Source organism: Pleurodeles waltl, chromosome 4_1, assembly GCF_031143425.1.
Source record: "Pleurodeles waltl isolate 20211129_DDA chromosome 4_1, aPleWal1.hap1.20221129, whole genome shotgun sequence".
NCBI classification, from domain to species: domain Eukaryota; kingdom Metazoa; phylum Chordata; class Amphibia; order Caudata; family Salamandridae; genus Pleurodeles; species Pleurodeles waltl.
In genome coordinates, this window is record NC_090442.1 from 738,865,972 (window position 1) to 738,885,312 (window position 19,341).

Sequence of the window (19,341 nt, forward strand, 5' to 3'; positions counted from 1 at the left end):
CACTGGGACCCTGGTAACCCAGGGCCCCAGTGCTCATAAGTGTGCCTGAATGTGTTACCTGTGTAGTGACTAACTGTCTCACTGAGGCTCTGCTAATCAGAACCTCAGTGGTTATGCTCTCTCATTTCTTTCCAAATTGTCACTAACAGGCTAGTGACCATTTTTACCAATTTACATTGGCTTACTGGAACACCCTTATAATTCCCTAGTATATGGTACTGAGGTACCCAGGGTATTGGGGTTCCAGGAGATCCCTATGGGCTGCAGCATTTCTTTTGCCACCCATAGGGAGCTCTGACAATCCTTACACAGGCCTGCCATTGCAGCCTGAGTGAAATAACGTCCACGTTATTTCACAGCCATTTTACACTGCACTTAAGTAACTTATAAGTCACCTATATGTCTAACCTTTACCTGGTAAAGGTTAGGTGCAAAGTTACTTAGTGTGAGGGCACCCTGGCACTAGCCAAGATGCCCCCACATTGTTCAGAGCCAATTCCCTGAACTTTGTGAGTGCGGGGACACCATTACACGCGTGCACTACATATAGGTCACTACCTATATGTAGCTTCACAATGGTAACTCCGAATATGGCCATGTAACATGTCTATGATCATGGAATTGCCCCCTCTATGCCATCCTGGCATAGTTGGCACAATCCCATGATCCCAGTGGTCTGTAGCACAGACCCTGGTACTGCCAAACTGCCCTTCCTGGGGTTTCACTGCAGCTGCTGCTGCTGCCAACCCCTCAGACAGGCAGCTGCCCTCCTGGGGTCCAGCCAGGCCTGGCCCAGGATGGCAGAACAAAGAACTTCCTCTGAGAGAGGGTGTGACACCCTCTCTCTTTGGAAAATGGTGTGAAGGCAGGGGAGGAGTAGCCTCCCCCAGCCTCTGGAAATGCTTTGTTGGGCACAGAGGTGCCCAATTCTGCATAAGCCAGTCTACACCGGTTCAGGGACCCCTTAGCCCCTGCTCTGGCGCGAAACTGGACAAAGGAAAGGGGAGTGACCACTCCCCTGACCTGCACCTCCCCTGGGAGGTGTCCAGAGCTCCTCCAGTGTGCTCCAGACCTCTGCCATCTTGGAAACAGAGGTGCTGCTGGCACACTGGACTGCTCTGAGTGGCCAGTGCCACCAGGTGACGTCAGAGACTCCTGCTGATAGGCTCCTTCAGGTGTTAGTAGCCTATCCTCTCTCCTAGGTAGCCAAACCCTCTTTTCTGGCTATTTAGGGTCTCTGTCTCGGTGGAAACTTCAGATAACGAATGCAAGAGCTCATCCGAGTTCCTCTGCATCTCCCTCTTCACCTTCTGATAAGGAATCGACTGCTGACCGCGCTGGAAGCCTGCAAACCTGCAACATAGTAGCAAAGACGACTACTGCAACTCTGTAACGCTGATCCTGCCGCCTTCTCGACTGTTTTCCTGCTTGTGCATGCTGTGGGGGTAGTCTGCCTCCTCTCTGCACCAGAAGCTCCGAAGAAATCTCCCGTGGGTCGACGGAATCTTCCCCCTGCAACCGCAGGCACCAAAAAGCTGCATTACCGGTCCCTTGGGTCTCCTCTCAGCACGACGAGCGAGGTCCCTCGAATCCAGCGACTCTGTCCAAGTGACCCCCACAGTCCAGTGACTCTTCAGTCCAAGTTTGGTGGAGGTAAGTCCTTGCCTCACCTCGCTGGGCTGCATTGCTGGGAACCGTGACTTTGCAGCTACTCCGGCCCCTGTGCACTTCCGGCGGAAATCCTTTGTGCACAGCCAAGCCTGGGTCCACGGCACTCTAACCTGCATTGCACGACTTTCTAAGTTGGTCTCCGGCGACGTGGGACTCCTTTGTGCAACTTCGGCGAGCACCGTTTCACTCATCCTCGTAGTGCCTGTTTCTGGCACTTCTCCGGGTGCTACCTGCTTCAGTGAGGGCTCTTTGTCTTGCTCGACGTCCCCTCTCTCTTCAGGTCCAATTTGCGACCTCCTGGTCCCTCCTGGGCCCCAGCAGCGTCCAAAAACGCCAAACGCACGATTTGCGACTAGCAAGGCTTGTTGGCGTCCTTCCGGCGGGAAAACACTTCTGCACGACTCTCCAAGGCGAGAGGGATCCGTCCACCAAAGGGGAAGTCTCTAGCCCTTTTAGTTCCTGCAGAAACCTCAGCTTCTTCTGTCATGTCGAAGCTTCTTTGCACCCGCAGCTGGCATTTCCTGGGCATCTGCCCATCTCCGACTTGCTTGTGACTTTTTGACTTGGTCCCCTTGTTCCACAGGTACCCTAGATTGGAAATCCACAGTTGTTGCATTGCTGGTTTGTGTCTTTCCTGCATTATTCCTCTAACACGACTACTTTGTCCTTAGGGGAACTTTAGTGCACTTTGCACTCACTTTTCAGGGTCTTGGGGAGGGTTATTTTGCTAACTCTCACTATTTTCTAATAGTCCCAGCGACCCTCTACAAGGTCACATAGGTTTGGGGTCCATTCGTGGTTCGCATTCCACTTTTGGAGTATATGGTTTGTGTTGCCCCTATCCCTATGTTTCCCCATTGCATCCTATTGTAACTATACATTGTTTGCACTGTTTTCTAAGACTATACTGCATATTTTTGCTATTGTGTATATATATCTTGTGTATATTTCCTATCCTCTCACTGAGGGTACACTCTAAGATACTTTGGCATATTGTCATAAAAATAAAGTACCTTTATTTTTAGTATAACTGTGTATTGTGTTTTCTTATGATATTGTGCATATGACACTAAGTGGTACTGTAGTAGCTTCACACGTCTCCTAGTTCAGCCTAAGCTGCTCTGCTAAGCTACCATTATCTATCAGCCTAAGCTGCTAGACACCCTATACACTAATAAGGGATAACTGGGCCTGGTGCAAGGTGCAAGTACCCCTTGGTACTCACTACAAGCCAGTCCAGCCTCCTACAGGCACCTACAAAGCGCTTGCAATGCTAAAATCACATTTTTCCCAGCTTTCAGGAACAGGCAGACTTGAATCAGAAAACCACATTTTTCAACACGATTGTGGCATTTTACTGGGACATACCCCATTTTTTCTATTTTTTGTGCTTTCCGCCTCCTTCCAGTTAGTGACAGAAATGGGTCTGAAACCAATGCTGCATCCTGGACAGCTAAACATTTCTGAAAAGTAGACAACATTCTGAATGCAGCACGGGGTCATTTGTGTAGATGCTACAAGGTTTTCCTACAGAAAATAACAGCTTAAATAAAAAATATTGAAATCGAGGTGAAAAAACAGCCATTTTTCTCCACGTTTTACACTGTAACTTTTTCCTGCAATGTCAGATTTTTCAAAGCAATATACCGTTATGTCTGCTGGACTCTTCTGGTTGTGGGTATATATAGAGCTTGTAGGTTCATCAAGGTCCCTAGGTACCCAGAGCCAATAAATGAGCTGCACCTTGCAATGGGTTTTCATTGTATAACGTGCATACAGCAATTCATTTGCTGAAATATAAAGAGTGAAAAATAGGTATCAAGGAAACATTTGTAATTCCAAAATGGGAACAAGATAAGGTGTTGAGAAGCAGTGGTTATTTGCACATCTCTGAATTCCAGGGTGGCCATACTAGCATGTGAATGACAGGGCATTTCTCAAATAGATGTCTTTTTTACACACAGTCTTACATTTGGAAGGAAAAAATTTAGAGAAAGGCAAGGGGCAATAACACTTGTTTTGTCATTCTGTGTTCCCCCAAGTCTTCAGATAAAAATGGTACCTCACTTGCGTGTGTAGACCTAATGCCCGCAACAGGAAACGCAACATGCACACATCACATTTTCACATTGAAAACTGACGTGTTTTTAGGAAAGTGCCTAGCTGTGGATTTTGATCTCTCGCTCAGCCGGCACCTAGGAAAACCTACCAAACCTGTATATTTTTTAAAACTAGACACGTAGGGGAATCCAGGATGGGGTGACTTGTGGGGCTCTCACCAGGTTCTGTTCCCCAGAATCCTTTGCAAACCTCAAAATGTGGCCAAAAATGCTTTTTCCTCACGTTTCAGTGACAGAAAGTTCTTGAATCTGAGAGGAGCCACAAATGTCCTTCCACCCAGCGTTCCCCCAAGTCTCCCAATAAAAATGGTACCTCACTTGTGTGGGTAGGACTAGTGCCCGGGACAGGAAATGCTCCAAAACACAATGTGGACACATCACATTTTCCCAAAGAAAACAGAACAGTTTTTTGCAAAGTGCTAGCTGTGGATTTTGGCCTCTAGCTCAGCTGGCACCTAGTGAAACCTACCAAACTTGTGCATTTTTGAAAACTAGACACCTAGGGGAATCCAAGATGGGGTGCCTTGTGGGGCTCTCACAAGGTTCTGGTACTCAGAATCCTTTGCAAACCTCAATATTTGGCCCAAAAACGCTTTTTCCTTACATTTTGGTGACAGAAAGTTCTGGAATCTGAGAGGAGCCACAAACTTCCATCCACCCAAAGATCCCTCAAGTCTCCCGATAACAATGGTACCTCACTTGTGTGGGTAGGGCTAGTGCAGCGAAAGGAAATGCCCCAAAACACTATCTGGGCACATCAAAATTATCAAATGCAAAACTACCTGTTTTTGCAAGGGGGGGTAAGTGGGGGGGAGGGGGCGTCTGCGTTTTTGGTCCTGGGCTCAGCAGCCATATGTGGAAACCTACCAAACCCAAACATTTCTGAAAACTAGACACCCGAGGGAGTCCAGCGAGGTGTGACTTGCGTGGGTCCCCCAGTGTTTTCTTATCCAGAATCCTCAGCAAAGCTACAATTTAGCCCCAAAATCACATTTCCCCCACATTTCTGCGTGGGATCACCGCACTGGGACAAATTTCCTACCACCCAACATTGCCCTCAGTCTCCTGGTAATAATGATACCTTACTTGTGTAGGTGGGCCAAGTGCCTGTGACAGGGAAGAGCCAAAAACATGTTGAAATTGAGGGGGAACCAAAGCGGATCCAAAAGGGCGGTTTGAAAAAAATATTTTTAGGCTGACAAGTGTGGCAGAATTTTTATTGGTATAGTAGCGACAATGCTGGGTGGTAGGAATTTTGTGGATTCCCTTAGATTCCAGAAGGTTCCATCAGAAAAATGTGGGAAAAATGTGTGATTTCCAGCAAAATTTGAGGTTTGCCGGGCATTGTGGGTAAGAAAATGGTGTGGGGTGCATGTGAAGCACACCACCCTGGACTCACCCAGATGCTTCTTTTTCAGACGTGTCTAAGTCTCGTGGATTTTTCTACATGGCAGCGTCCCAAAGTCCAAAAAGTGCAGCCCTCACCATTCCAAGTGGGACGATTTTAAGAGTTAGCCAAGCTCTCATGGCCCAAATGTAAAACCAAAACCCCAGATCATCAAATGTCCTCTTGCTTGCCGTGGGATAACATGTTTTAGTGTGCAGGGGAGTGCTGAAAGACTGTTACCCCTTCAGTTGGGGTGGGAGCATAACCATGCCCATACTGGTTGGTAGCCACCAGCACACTATTTTTTTTTTATTCCCTGGCATCTAGTAGGCTTTCTGCCCCCCTGGGGAGTGGAAAGGGGGTAATTGCCCCATCTGCCCACTGGTGGGCAGAACAACTTTGTTCTCATTTATTTGAGGTGGGGTATGGCTCTACCCCATCCTCTTTTTAAAAAAAAGAAATCTTCCCTGGTGTCTGGTGGGGTTACTGCCCCCCTGGGGGGCAGATGAGCCTTACAAAAATAGGCCGATCTGCCCCCAAGGGAGGCAGAAATGGCCTAAAATAAATTTGCCCCCCACTGGAGCTACCCTTGCTTAAGGGGTCACTCCCCTTGTGGGAAATTGGCGCAAAAAAAAATCCCTGGTGTCTAGTGGTTTCTGGCCTAAGAAAAATAGACGGATCTGCCCCCAAGATGGGCAGAAATGGCCTACAATAAATTTGCCCCCCAGGGGAACGACTCTTGCCTAAGAGTTCGCCCCCATTTGTAAAATAAAAGAACAAAAAAAAATCCCTGGTGTCCAGTGGTTTCTGCCCCCTTGGGGGCAGATTGGCCTAAGAAAAATAGGCCGATCTGCCCCCAAGGGGGGACGGGGCAGAAATGGTCTAAAAACAATTTGCACCCCCTGGGGAGCGACCCTTGCCTAAGGGGTCACTCCCCTTATCAATGTAAACAAATAAAAATAAATCCCTGGTGTCTAGTGGCTTCTGCCTCCCCTGGGGGCAGATCGGCCTAATCAATATAGGCCGATCTGCCCCCAGGGGGGCAGAAAAGGCCTAATAAAAAAACTGCTCGCTGGGGAGCGACCCTTGCCTAAGGGGTCGCTCCCCATATGCCAATTTCATTTAAAAAAATCCCTGGTGTCTAGTGGTTCTAAAAAAGGCCTAAAAATAATTCCCCACCCCCCTCCCCCCCGGGAAGCGGCCCTTGCCCAAGGGGCAGCTCCCTTAATACACAAAATAAAAACAGAATCTGTGGTGCCTAATCACGATCGGGTGGCAGAAATGCTCAGAATGAAATCAAAAGAAAGGAAAAGCCTTTCCTTTCTTTTGATGTCTCTGCCTGCCCCCTCATCCCGAGCGGAAGAGAAATGCTTAGCATTTCTCTTCCACATAGCACTGGAAGCATGCTTCCAGAGCGATGGCAGGTGACCTCTGATGAGGTCAGCACGCAATCGAGTGCTGATGTAATCAGACGTCACTGGGAGTGGTGCAGGGGGTTCGGGTGGAAGGGGAAACGATTCCCCTTCCATCCCTGCCCATGCGAGGGCGGTGGGAGGCCCAGGGGGGTAGCGCTAGCGCTTCCCGTGGGCCAGGTCCAGAACAAGGTGGTTACGTCTGTGGCGCCTGAGCACTGCGCCACCGGACGTAACCACCTCATCCTCAGCACCCAAAGGGTTAAAGTATGTCTAAGCATGGTACTTACAGGTTAGAGCATGGGTACTCGCAAAGATTTACCCGGGGGCCAACATTCTGGTCTGTGATGTGATCGAGGGCTTCATTGATGCCAACAGGGTGGCGGTCGTGGTTAGGTGCGGTTGGCTTGGGGGGTGTTGAAGGTAAGGTGAGTTTAGGGGAAGTGGAGCTTATACATCTAGTGGCTAAAATGTACAATGTGAAACCAGAAAATCTGGGATTAATCCACCTTATCAAATTGTGTGATCCTAGGCAATTGCTTTATTCCATTTTCCCTCCATTAACACATATAAAAGGACTCGAAATACAGGACATCAGGATGCATGCTGTACTAAACGTTCCCCTGTGTTTGATTTAAAAAAACAATAATATTGTTCATATATAATAGAAACCTAGGCCACCCAAAGGGTCACATAGCAACTGACTTGCCTCTTAGTTCACTATTGGCATTGTTTCTAGAGTTGAGGCAGAATGAATGTTTCCAAATTCATGTCTACAAATTATCACTTTAAAAAAAACTTCTCAATGCACTAATATAATCTGATTTACTAAGGCAAACCGGATCTGCATGCTAATGATATACACCTTTTGAATTTGTACACTTTTGCTGCAAAATTTCTTTAAAAATGAAAGTGCTCATAAAGTTAAATGGTGCAGGTATACCTAGTTACATCCTTTTTTTAGCTTAAATTAATCTGTATTAAACACTAGCGTATTTGGTGAACATTTTACAGTGTTAGTGCTGAGTCGAGTAAAAAGCAGACCATTACTGCTGTTGACCAAGGTCCGCATGTAAAGGTCAGGAGGGTTGCATGTAAAAGTCAGGATGGCCGCGTGTGGCCCTCGGGGCGTACTTTGGGTATCATTGTGTTAGAGAGTTTTGTACAGCATGAATCAAGTCAGAAGTAGATACCTCAGATCATTAACGCTTGTGATTAGTCCTTGGTACAGTCTGACTACAAGGGAGGTCTCCATGTCCTTCGGCAGTATGAGTCTCCAAATTCTCCAACTTCTGAGATGAGCTGTGGTGGTTGCAGGAGTGGCCTTTGATTTGGGTACTAAGCTGCAGGAGAGGCAGCCAGAGCAGCAGCCGGAAATCTTTATGCAAATGCAGCCATTGGCTTTGCCAGAAGTGGGTCCAATGGCAGGCATCAGACCCACATCTGTGTCACTTGGTGTTGAGTTGCAGATGGGCTGCCAAGTAGTTGGTGATACAGTGGTCTGCTGGTAGCAGCAGTGAGAGGCACATGTTTTGGTTTTAATAGCAGCAACCACAATGGGCACAGTTTTTCACTGTGCAGCAAGGTCAACCACAATTGTTTTTATCATTCTTAATGCACTACGGTTACCTGCTGCTCCATGATTCCCACTTCGGCAACACAATTTTAAAAAGACTGAGCCTATACTATCAGGCTTGCAATTCTCTCCTTGCAGTCTCCCTTCTCCTATATGAACCTTAGCACCAAGGTGTTGCTGTTTCTGGCACTGCCTGGTCAGTCACACCTCCTGCACTGTTGGCAGGATCTTTGCTTATCTCAGCAGTCATGCAGGTTGGCTTCCAGGTGCTTGAGGTCAGATACAGTTCTTCCAGCTAGCCAAGACTTCAGGTGATATCTTCTCTTATCTGAGAAGCTGGCTGTCAGACACCGGCCCTGGGTGCACAGCAGTTCTCACAGTAAACTGCAGAGCACTCCTCTCTTTGGTCAATGAGAACAGAACTTGAACCATAAGGAGGTCAGTGGCTCTCACTTTAACACAGTCAAAACAAACCAGGGATTTGAATTATCGGTGTGAAATCTCAGAATGGGGTGTAGAGTAGTTCCTTCAAGCGTCCTCTTTAGGCTGTTTTCCAGTTATAGCCTTTGTCTTGAGCAGTGATACTCAAAGTACGGCCCAGGGGCCGCATGCGGCCCTCCTGACATTGACGTGCGGCCCCCAGGTCAACAGCAGCACTGTGCTGCTGTTTATTCGACTTGGCACCAGCACAAAAAATGTTAAATAAACGTGCAAGTATTTAATTGGAGGCTAATTGAAAAGGGAGTAACTAGGGTGTCCTGGAAATCAACTTTAGTTCTGACATCAATGCGGCCCTTGGTCACCTCACTGACTAAACAGTGCGGCCTCTGGGAAAATGTTTGTGTGTACCGATGGTCTAGAGTGATGATCTAAGAAAGACTAATCAGCAGCTCCTCTCAGCAGAAGGGCCAAAAGTGCCTAAGTGAATTTCTAAAGCAGCTTTGTCTCATCCTTTTCCACTTCATTATCTACATCGCCTGCCTCCCTCTTAAGGAATGGCAACAAAACACCTCCATTGTCTGAGAAAACTATGTCCCCTCCATCTTGTGCATAGGAGCAGGCTAGGAACTTCCAAAATGGAACCCACAGGCCTCTGTTACGCTGCACATATTGCACATACTACACAAGCACACACATAATCATGCATAACATATATTTGTGATGTTAACTAGAGCATTGAAGCAGAACTTCACATAAGTGAGACCAATAGGCCCAAGCCGGAATTCCAGTGACACAGATAAAAAGGTCTGGTCATGACTATGGATTCACAAAACATGGTATGCTGCCCCGCTGATCTACATGCTAAATCTGCGATAGGGCCGGTAGATCATTGTCATCAAAATGATGGCATGGTTGGTGGCGCCCTCCAGGTTTTAGGACAGGAACAGGACCTCAGTCATATTAGGGGACAGCATGGGCCTCTGCTCATACACTATATTACCTTGAGGTTAGTGGGAAAACCAAAAACTGGGATGTCAGGTGTTAATAGTCTGGCTCTCAGGATAAGGGAATCTGACTGTATGCCTTGCAGGCGACATTCTGCCCCAATAGCATGTTCAGACAATGTTGTTTTCCTTAATTTAACATAGCTTCTCATATGGTCTTTTCACTCTGTACATGTGTAGTTGACTCCTGTAAATCTGATGTTTTGTGGATAAAATTAATGAACCACAAAACCTGACGGCTGTCTTGGTTCAGGAAGACCTGCTCTATGTCCTAGAGCCACAGCCTGGAGAGCTTACTGTGGCCAGGAGCCCTCAACATGGGACAATATATCTGAATAGGGAGGGCAGCTGAGGGACTTGTAGACCCGGTGAGGGGCATCAAGGTCGCAAACAACAGCCCCACTAGAAGAGTTAAGAGGGAAAAGGCCCAACCAACCATAATGCCTGAACAGGGTAGTACATTAGGATATATTACTTTCTTGGAAACACAGCAAAAGGCCTCCTCACCACTGATCCTTGCTGTTTGTAAGGCACACCTGAATTACTTATTACCCACCAGTTTCAGTCTCCCTCATTGCCTTTTCAATACTCGACTACAATTCCAGCAGCTTAGCTCAGTTCACCAGATTAAAAAAAGAAACAACTACAGTTAATCACCTTCCAATTCTTGACCACAGAAGATTTTGAGCCTGATTTAGAACTCAGAGGATTGGTTACCCCATCGCAATGGGACGGAAATTCTGTCCGCCAAATTCTAAATCCCATTTTATCCAATGGGATTTTGATTTTGATGGATGGAACATCCGTCCCTGTTGTGATGAAATAACCCAACCGCTGAGTTCTAAATCAGGCCCTTTGTCATTGCTACAAACACTTGCAGGCCAGCAGACCAAGGTCCTCCTAATATATCTCTGAGGCCAATTCAGCCAGAACTGCAACACCTCCTTGAATATAGGTATCTCCCCAAAGGAATGTTGTACATCAAACCCTCCCTCAAATAAAAATTGCCTCAAAACAAGAGATCGTACTAATGTCTGGCCAATAACAGACTGTTTTGGTCACAAAGATAAAAAGATTGAAAGAGCTGCTTTAGGACAAATATCTACATTGGAGTAGAGGCAAAGAGGCATACTTCACAGAACACAAAGCAGGGTCAATCAGGTCATTAAATGGAAGACTGCTTGGGGAAGAGAGATTATATATGCAGTGGAATTTGCCTTTGGGACGATCCAAGTGGTGAGTGAGCTAACGTCTTAAAAAGTACAAAGACAAACAGGCCTGTCACCCTCTCCAAGTGTTTCTCCTTCTCAGTCCTTTTCCTGTCAACCTCCGTTTTAGAAAGCAATGCTACCTGTTGATGCATTTCGCACACTTTGCTCCAATATCTTGAAACTAAAATGGAATCCATGGAAAGCTGTTGAGCAGCCTGAGAGTCAGCATAAAGGTTGAGCCAAGAAATAATTGTTTGTGCATCAACTGGAGAGGGAGATTTCTCATCAGCCATAGCAGTATAACTGTTTCTGAGGGACTATGGGCCAGATGTAGCAAAACGCCAATTTGCGAGGTGCAAAGTGCGAGTCCATGCGACTCGCAATTTGCACCTCGCAAATTGGTATGCAGTACGGTGTCTCAGACACCGACTGCAACTCGCTATGGGGTCGCAATGACCCACCTCATGAATATTCATGAGGTGGGTCGCAAATTGCAGCCCCATAGCGAGTATAGGCACTCGCAAACATGGAGGCCTGCTGTAGTCAGCAGACCTCCATGTTCGTGACTGCTTTTAAATAAAGCAGTTTTTTTTTCTCTTTGCAGCCCGTTTTCCATAAAGGAAAACGAGCTGCAAATAGAAAAAAATACCGAAACCTTTTGTTTCGGTTTTTTTCAGAGTAGGCAGTGGTCCATAGGACCACTGCCTGCTCTGAAAAAATAATTTTGTGAGCATTCACAAAGGGGAAGGGGTCCCTTGGGGACCCCTTCCCCTTTGCGAATGAGTTACCATCCACTTCAAGTGGATGGTAACTGCGAGTTGATTTGCGACCGCTTTCGCGGTCACAAATCAACTTAAATCGTGGTGCGAGTCGCAAATAGGAAGGGAACACCCCTTCCTATTTGCGAGTCGGAAACACATTTTGCGAGTCGGTTCCGACTCGCAAAATGTGTTTCTGCATCGCTTGAGGGCTTTTGCACCTCGCAAACGGCGTTTTTCGCCGTTTGCGAGGTGCAAAAGCCTACCTACATCTGGCCCTATATCCCTTACCTTCTTGAAACATTTGGGCTGTCAATGCACTAAACCACTCCTTAATTTGCTCCACTCAGCACGCTGGCACCGGATTGGGAGCTGTGTAGTTCCTATCAGCCTTTGGCGCTCCTTGCTGGGCCTGTTTCTCTTTATGATAAAGTGTGGAGAGGCAGGAGGCAAGACTAAAGCAATTCTGGTTAAGAACAACAGTCAATTTAAATGTGTACTCAAAGAATTGAAGTACAGAAATGTACAAGTTAGGCCAACAAGCAATAAATGTCAAAGGGCTTACAAATAAAGAATACAGCAAATAATTTAGTAAAGTTCTAGTGAAAATCCAGCATAGAATTGCCTTCAACAAGTGGGGAAACGGTCTCCTCCTAGCATGGAGGAGCCAAACTCTATTATGGTGCTTTAGACAAAAGCTTCATACATTTACTACATTGGTATATGGTTCACATGCTGTCAGCCAATAGATCAACAATTGCAGTAGGATACGGTTGAAGATCTTCTCATTATTCTACTACATAGAGTTCTTGTACACACTACATGTGTTCTCAGTACATGAAATGTTGCATAGTACATTATACAGTTTGGGACAGACGCTCTGTCCTTAGGAAAGTACACACTGTTTTCTTCGCTACGGAAAATCACTCTCTCGTATAGTAAAGCCTATGAATCCTTTATCATGGCAAGGAGTAAATCAGCAGCTCGAGTCAGGTGTTAGACTACAATGTCACAGTGAAAATGGACGACAAGGCTAAGTTATACTTAGTTAGGCTAAACCCTGAAGTTTAAACTCTAAGCACTGGAATTTTAAACAATCCATGTCCTCAGAACTCAGGATGGCCCGGCAGACCACACAAGAAGCAATTATGATGATATTTACAGGATCTGCCTGTATATGTGCACTTTTTTATTGTATTCCCAACAGGCCCCTTACTTTTTTCTTGAGAATTACGGTGAGCAAAAGGTCTGCTGCTATTGGAAACATTATTCCAGCAAAATGTTCTGTTGTATTCTTTCCAACAATTTCTCTGTGACTCATCATGATCGCATACAATTTTGTTCTGGTGTCAAGTCAACTGAGGGCCAAAGAAGGGGGTGTAGGGCCCTTTTATTCTAGCAAAGCCTGAAAAATGGTTAAACCATTAATCCAATTAGACAGGGACTCATCAACATTGGGCTTACGATGCTTGTGAGAACACTCCTTACAATATATCTCCTCCTCATTAGCTGGGATCTCCACAATGAAATAAAAATGTCAACAAATAAGCCTTTATGGATCTTCTCCCTCAATTCTACTGATAAATTTGGGAGAGTGACTTGAGAGGGAAGGGAGGTGACTGAACTAACTGATATGCCCTGCCCCAAGGTTTTTGCCTGTAAACCCCTGTGCCACAGCCCCCCAAAACTAACCTGCAGAGTGGGAGGAGCCAACTGGACCCCAGAAACCTGTTGACCAACATTGCTGTCAGGAAGCATAACCAGCAGTTAGTACAATTTTTTTTAACACCCCCGACAGGTGTGATAGTGCTATGGTTAGACATACCAACCCCTGAAGACTCCCCTGGAGCAAGGACATCAACCTCCTGGTTCTAGTTAGAGTATATTCCTCAGAGCCGCTTGCACTGAAACTACTAGATACCAAAATGGACTGACCTCCATTCTTTGACAACCAATGAAGCACATTGGACAAACTAGTACCAGAACAGACAGAGCTGCCTAGGCCCTGTCCAGTAGTGGAACTTCTGTAATTTTCAGCCCCTTGTGGTTCCATCTTGGGAAGCACCCTCTGAATGAGGGGATGGTAAGGTCTTTCAGCCATAAGACCAGTCCCCAACAATGGGACAGGAACTGCAGCAGAAGCTAGCTTTCCAGTATGCTGGATTCTCGAAAGAGCCATTGTTACTGGCTGGGGCTCCACACTGCTGGTCGAGGCCCCAGTTGGAAAGATGGTATGTTGAGAAACCTCTTGGCCCAATACCCTTAGTCCCCCAGATTTTGATAAAGGAAAACCTCTCCTTAGAGTCCAAGTTTTTGTAGTCTTCTTGGCAGGCAGCTACTTTTGATGGGACCCCATGCACATTTGGGGCATTCTTCTACCCACACCGGCTGTACAACCAGCCTAGTGTCCCCTCTACCAGTCACCAATAAAGATGAGGACAACAAACAGAGTAACTCTTCCATGGAATCTAGCCTCTGTATCACCCTAGTCATATCTCCACCACTGCCAGAAAACCCTCCTGCCCATCTGATTGGCTATTGAGGCACTTCTAATAAATTCCAGCCAAAATAAGCCACCCCACTAGTAAAACATCTAAGGCCAGTATCATGGGCTACAAATGCTCACTTAAACTACAAAACATACAACACTTTCAAAACATGGTCTGATAGCCAAGATTTTGCCAATATTGCTGAGTCCAGTCAGGTGCACACACAACACACATTAGGTTTCTCATCTTTATGTTTATCACACAACTGTAAGAAAGCAGGTACTGTCACTTCAAGAGAAAAACATAGGTAGTGAGAGAGCGTAGCTTATTTAATCTATATTAACATGAAATGTCTATGAATTAATGTGTGATAATGCTGCATAGAAACTGTAATAATAATAATTTTGCTTAAACGTGCACTTGAAATGTGACCACGGGGAGTGGCCGCCAATGTATACGTGGACTAATACTGATGGCTAAAATGTTTATGTATTACTATTATATTAAATAAGTTTATACTAATTATTAATGATTACATTATTGAATTTATGCTGAAATCCTTATAGGCCTTAAGTTAGCATGAGCCGAAGTTTAGCTGCTTGGCTCTCATATTAACTGTATTTTTCTATCTTGCAGTGTGCTGACTCACAAAAGGACACAACCTTATTATTTTTTTCTCTAAACTAGAAGACGAATGTAACTATGCTAGATCCGTTCCCATGCAATTTTCCATTGCTTGTAGAATAATGTTAAAACAAAATGAAACAGTGTAGATTAATGTAATGTACAAGGTCATTCAAACCGGTGAAGACAATGGAGCTACTGACCAAAAGATGTGCAAAGAATTACAGAAAGATGAAATCATACCGGACGTGCCACCTCTGAAGATACCGAACAGGACAACCAATCAGAGACTTGTAAATCAATATGGGGTGAAGGAGTAGGTGACCTAATGTGTTTTCTGATAGGTTAAAGATAGTGGGGTATAACAAATGTCCAATAACATTTTGGGGGAATGTACAACGAAAAATGGATAAAAACCCATGTCATGGGGAGTCATTTAGGTGGGTTAGGGAATGCTATTGATTTTATCCAGAAACTCTGTCACTCTGTTTGGTGACTTGTTGGTTTACTTAAAACCATCCTCGCCCTAAGATTCGTCCGTTTTACACTTTACCTCCTTATGAGGGAAGTGCTCTTTTTGCCCCTGAGTTGAGTTCTGACTGATGGCGATTTGACTGATGCCTTGAAGACGAAGACTGAACCTGTGCGCTGACCTAAACTTTGGAGGGTAATTATGACAATGCAATTGTGATTTGTCTGTTTGCTTTTCCTTTCTAGGTACCAACTGCTTACTTTTGACAGAGACCATAGTTAGATGTTTTCCAAATTGGTGTTCTAAATTGTTTTACATGAAGCCCAACATGCTAATGCTAATCAGTGGTTAGGACAGGTGTTCACTAAACTGACGCAAATAGACAAACGACCAAATTTATGCTTTGTTGAACTGACGTGTTATTGATGGAACCTTCTAGGAGCATGGGACCAGAGTTCAACATACCACGCTGAAACAGACAAACTTGCTTCAAGGAACCTGGTGCTGCTGAACCAGAAGGCAATGGGGCTGGGCATCAACCGGGAAGGAAACAATGGAAAAAGAAACCGGTGGCAGTGATCGGGCAGGGGGGATCAGCTATGGATCAGTGGCAAAAGAGGCCACTCAACTGTTGGCCCTCACCATAACAGGTGAAAAGAGTGTGCCCATAGCTGCCCCCCACTACTCTTGCCATCCACTCATAGGCCAGTAACTTTGACAGACAGCTCCTAAGATCAAAGAGGGTGCTGCTGTTGAGGCCGCCCTTACAGGCCGCCCTTACAGGCAGCCTTGCCAGTCCACCACCAGGTGCCCTCTTCTAACGTGCTCCATTTGGGGTTAGTCTAGCTGCATATGGGTTGTATTTCTATACAACATTGATCAAAGTCTATAATTCCACGTGCTTTAGGCTGCCTTTTTTGAGGGGCCTGCCCAAAACCTAATTGCCAGTGCAATTGAGCTTGGCTGCACAAAGTCCAAAAATACTACAGTATGTCTGACTGAAAATTAGGATACATAATTCATTCCAAAGCAACAAACACATTTTAAAATCCAGCTTAAACAAAAAGCCTTCAATCTGGACAGTGTACCATCTAAATTATTTTGCTCAGTCCACTCCAGCAGTTGTTTCGGAGGTGCCTCTAGCATTAGGAAGACTGGTAGTGCACAAATTGTCATTCTTACCCTGTTGGCCATAATTTTTCTGTCAGAAGTTGATATCTTGGCCCATCCAAAGCTTGGTGACCAAGAATGGCCACAATGGAGTTAATTCACTGTTTATAATAAACTACCTATAGATTCTAGTATTGGCTTTCAGGCAAATGCTACAACCAACTCTAGAGATCATGCTATCTTTTAAACTAAATTTAATTTAAATGCTTTTGTTCTGGGTCTCGCTTCGCACTACAAAGTTTTTCAATTCTCTTGTACCTTCTGCCTTGCTCATTTGACCAGTATTAATACCCTACACCAGCGGTTCTTAAACTATGGTCCGGGGACCCCTGGAAGTCTACAAAACCTACTCAGGGGATCTGCAACTGCTTAGAAAATGAAATAATATCAACAGATGAACAAAATATATAAAAATAAAAAAGCACAATGTATTACTAAAATTGTTTAAAATGAGCTGGAGATTTGAAGATATTTGCAATTGGAGGCTAAAATTAAGTTCGAGTCCTCAGATTGATTTGTGGAAGCAGTGCAAGTGTATCAAACAGAATATAGTATGGACGATGAGTGGCCTCAATTGAATTTAGAGTATTATTACCCCACACCAGTGGTTCTTAACTTATAGTTCAGTGCCCCCTCCCCACCCGGGAGTCTGTGACTCTGATGCATGGGGTCCTCAACTGCTTAGAAAAAACAATAATGTTAACAGATTAATAAAATGTATATGTCAGAGTGTGGGGCGCAAATATGGCTTAGGAGGCTTTGGTTTATGATTATTTTTTATGTTTATTGTACAAATATGCACATGAAAAGTACAATCAGCGTTCAGTATCTTGTTTTGAGTGACTCTTTTTAGCTGATTTCTTCCTTAGAAGCTTGAAATTGGGTTGGTAATACTCTTCTTTATTCTCTTCTCTCTATATAGACACCCGTAGTTTTGCCCACCAACACCCTCAGAGGAATGAGACAACACTGTAAGTATTCTTTTCTCTTTTGTATTCTCAGACCACCACCATAACACCCAGTATAGTGGTAAGTAGGGCTGGCTCATGCTGGTTCTGGTGTGGGGGGGCTTTAGTTTGCCTTATTTTACTGTAAACACCACAACACCAGGAAACAACAAAACAAATATCCCCAGCAGTTACTTGGGTTCTGTCTTTTTAGAATCGTACTTCATTTATTCTGACTTTTAGATTTATGACGACCCTGTTTCCCTACCTCCCCACCATCTCTTTCCCTTCCTAATGGTGTAGGAAAAGAGAGCAAAACAGGAGGAAGAAAAGAGGAAAGAGGGAAAAAATAATAAAAAAACAAATAAGGAGAACACACCAAAGTAGTCAGTCAGTCCCCTGTACACTCACTGCATCTGCCACAACTCTCCGTGAGTTGTGGCGGGTGTTAGCACTTCTCTGTTGGCCCTGGATTCCAGCATTCTTCTGTCCACATTTCTACCTCCTCCTTCCAGTCGGCGTCTCACTCTTCACTTTGTTCACCCTGTCGCTCCTCCCCTGGGCTGACCAGGTCCCCATCCTCTGGGTTCCCTCTGCATTCTTCACTGGCCTGTCCGATCTCCTTGGCTGTCCTGGAGTTTTTCTCTCGTTGGCCCATCCCTTGTTGCTTCCCCTCCAATATGTGTCTGTCTCTGGGAAGCACTTTCGGATCTTGGGTCCTGGAAACTAGTGCTTTGTGAGTGTTCAGTGGCGTAAAAAAGGCCCCCCCATTGCCGGGGCTTTGGGGCCCAAGCTCCAAGGGCCCCCTCAGTAATGTACCCTTGCCTTGGAGCTCCTGAGTGTGTTTGGAGGAGGGTCCCTCCATGTACTTTGCAGGAGGTAGCGCCCTCAAGTTTTGTTACGCTTCAGTGAGTGTTGTTGCCATCTCAATGTAATCAGAGTTCTCCCTTAAGTGAGGATCTAGGCAGGCGGTGTGAGCAGAGTTTGAGACCTCTTTCGAGGATACTTCAGGTAAGGAAAGGCCCAGGGAGGGGTTCCATTCACAGTATATTAATAAAGAAGCAAAATGTACAATTGAACATTTTAAAACAATTTGTAAATGTGAAGAAATTTGACTTGTAGGCTAAAGTTGGCGTCCTCAGATTGATTTGTGGGAGCAGTGCAAGTGCATCAAACAGAATATGTGTGAATTCAATCAAATATTTGTTTGATGAATGCTTGTTTCTGCAATTCTATGTATTGTTTTGCTGTTCAAATCACTGAAATTTCTTAAGCCGGGATCCCCAGATTCCAATAATCACTCAATTGTGGTACCCGGATTCCAATAATGATTCAGTGGCGGGGGGGTCCCATGATTCCAATAACGATTCAATGGTGATCCACAGAACTCAAAAGGTAAAGAACCAGTGCCCTGTGACATGCTTATTTGACCCACAATAATATCCTCCAGCTTGCTCTTTCACCATATTATTATCCTTCAATGTGCTCATTTGAACAATATCAATATCCCCCGCCCTGCTCATTTGACCCTCTGTGTTTCAGGCAGCTTGACCTTTTAAAGTGACTGTGTGAATTTCCTTTCTAGTTTGTGGCACAAGACTACATTACCCCCCCCCCCCCCCCCCTTTTCTAAGTAAAAAGGCTACATACATCTTGCAGATTGTGTTTAGGAGACTGCTTAATCTGTTTCTGTGATTTAAATTGTGTTTAGAAACTGTCTGCTTCCCCCTTTTTTTGCCTTAAAAAACACATTTCAGAGTGCGCGACAAGCAGTATTTCAGTGTTTGTTTTAAACAATCTCTCCCTTACCTGGAAAGTACACTCTGCTAGCTTGGAAGTGTGGATTCAGCCTGTCTGTATCCAAGGAGATTCTGAATAGAGCAGCAGCTGCCTACTCCCTGCCCACAGGGACTGGACTTCAGTTAACTTGCCACTTATATAAGTTCCTATTGGTTGTTGCATATGGTGTTGTGATATGTTGTTGGGGGCTGGTCTTTCTATTAGTTTAGGGACTAGGGCTGGGGTTGTGATTGGTGGATAGGGCTGAGATCCTGATTGG

At 45.2% G+C, this 19,341-nt stretch overlaps 1 long non-coding RNA gene across 1 annotated transcript in view; it reads left to right on the forward strand.

Annotated features, from left to right (window-relative positions):
* Positions 1-19,341, forward strand: part of LOC138288574 (uncharacterized) — a 76,377-nt gene that overhangs the window by 50,260 nt on the left and 6,776 nt on the right. The window contains exon 2 of the long non-coding RNA XR_011202467.1: positions 17,258-17,306. This is a non-coding gene — a long non-coding RNA (uncharacterized lncRNA). The remainder of the gene's footprint in view (positions 1-17,257; positions 17,307-19,341) is intronic.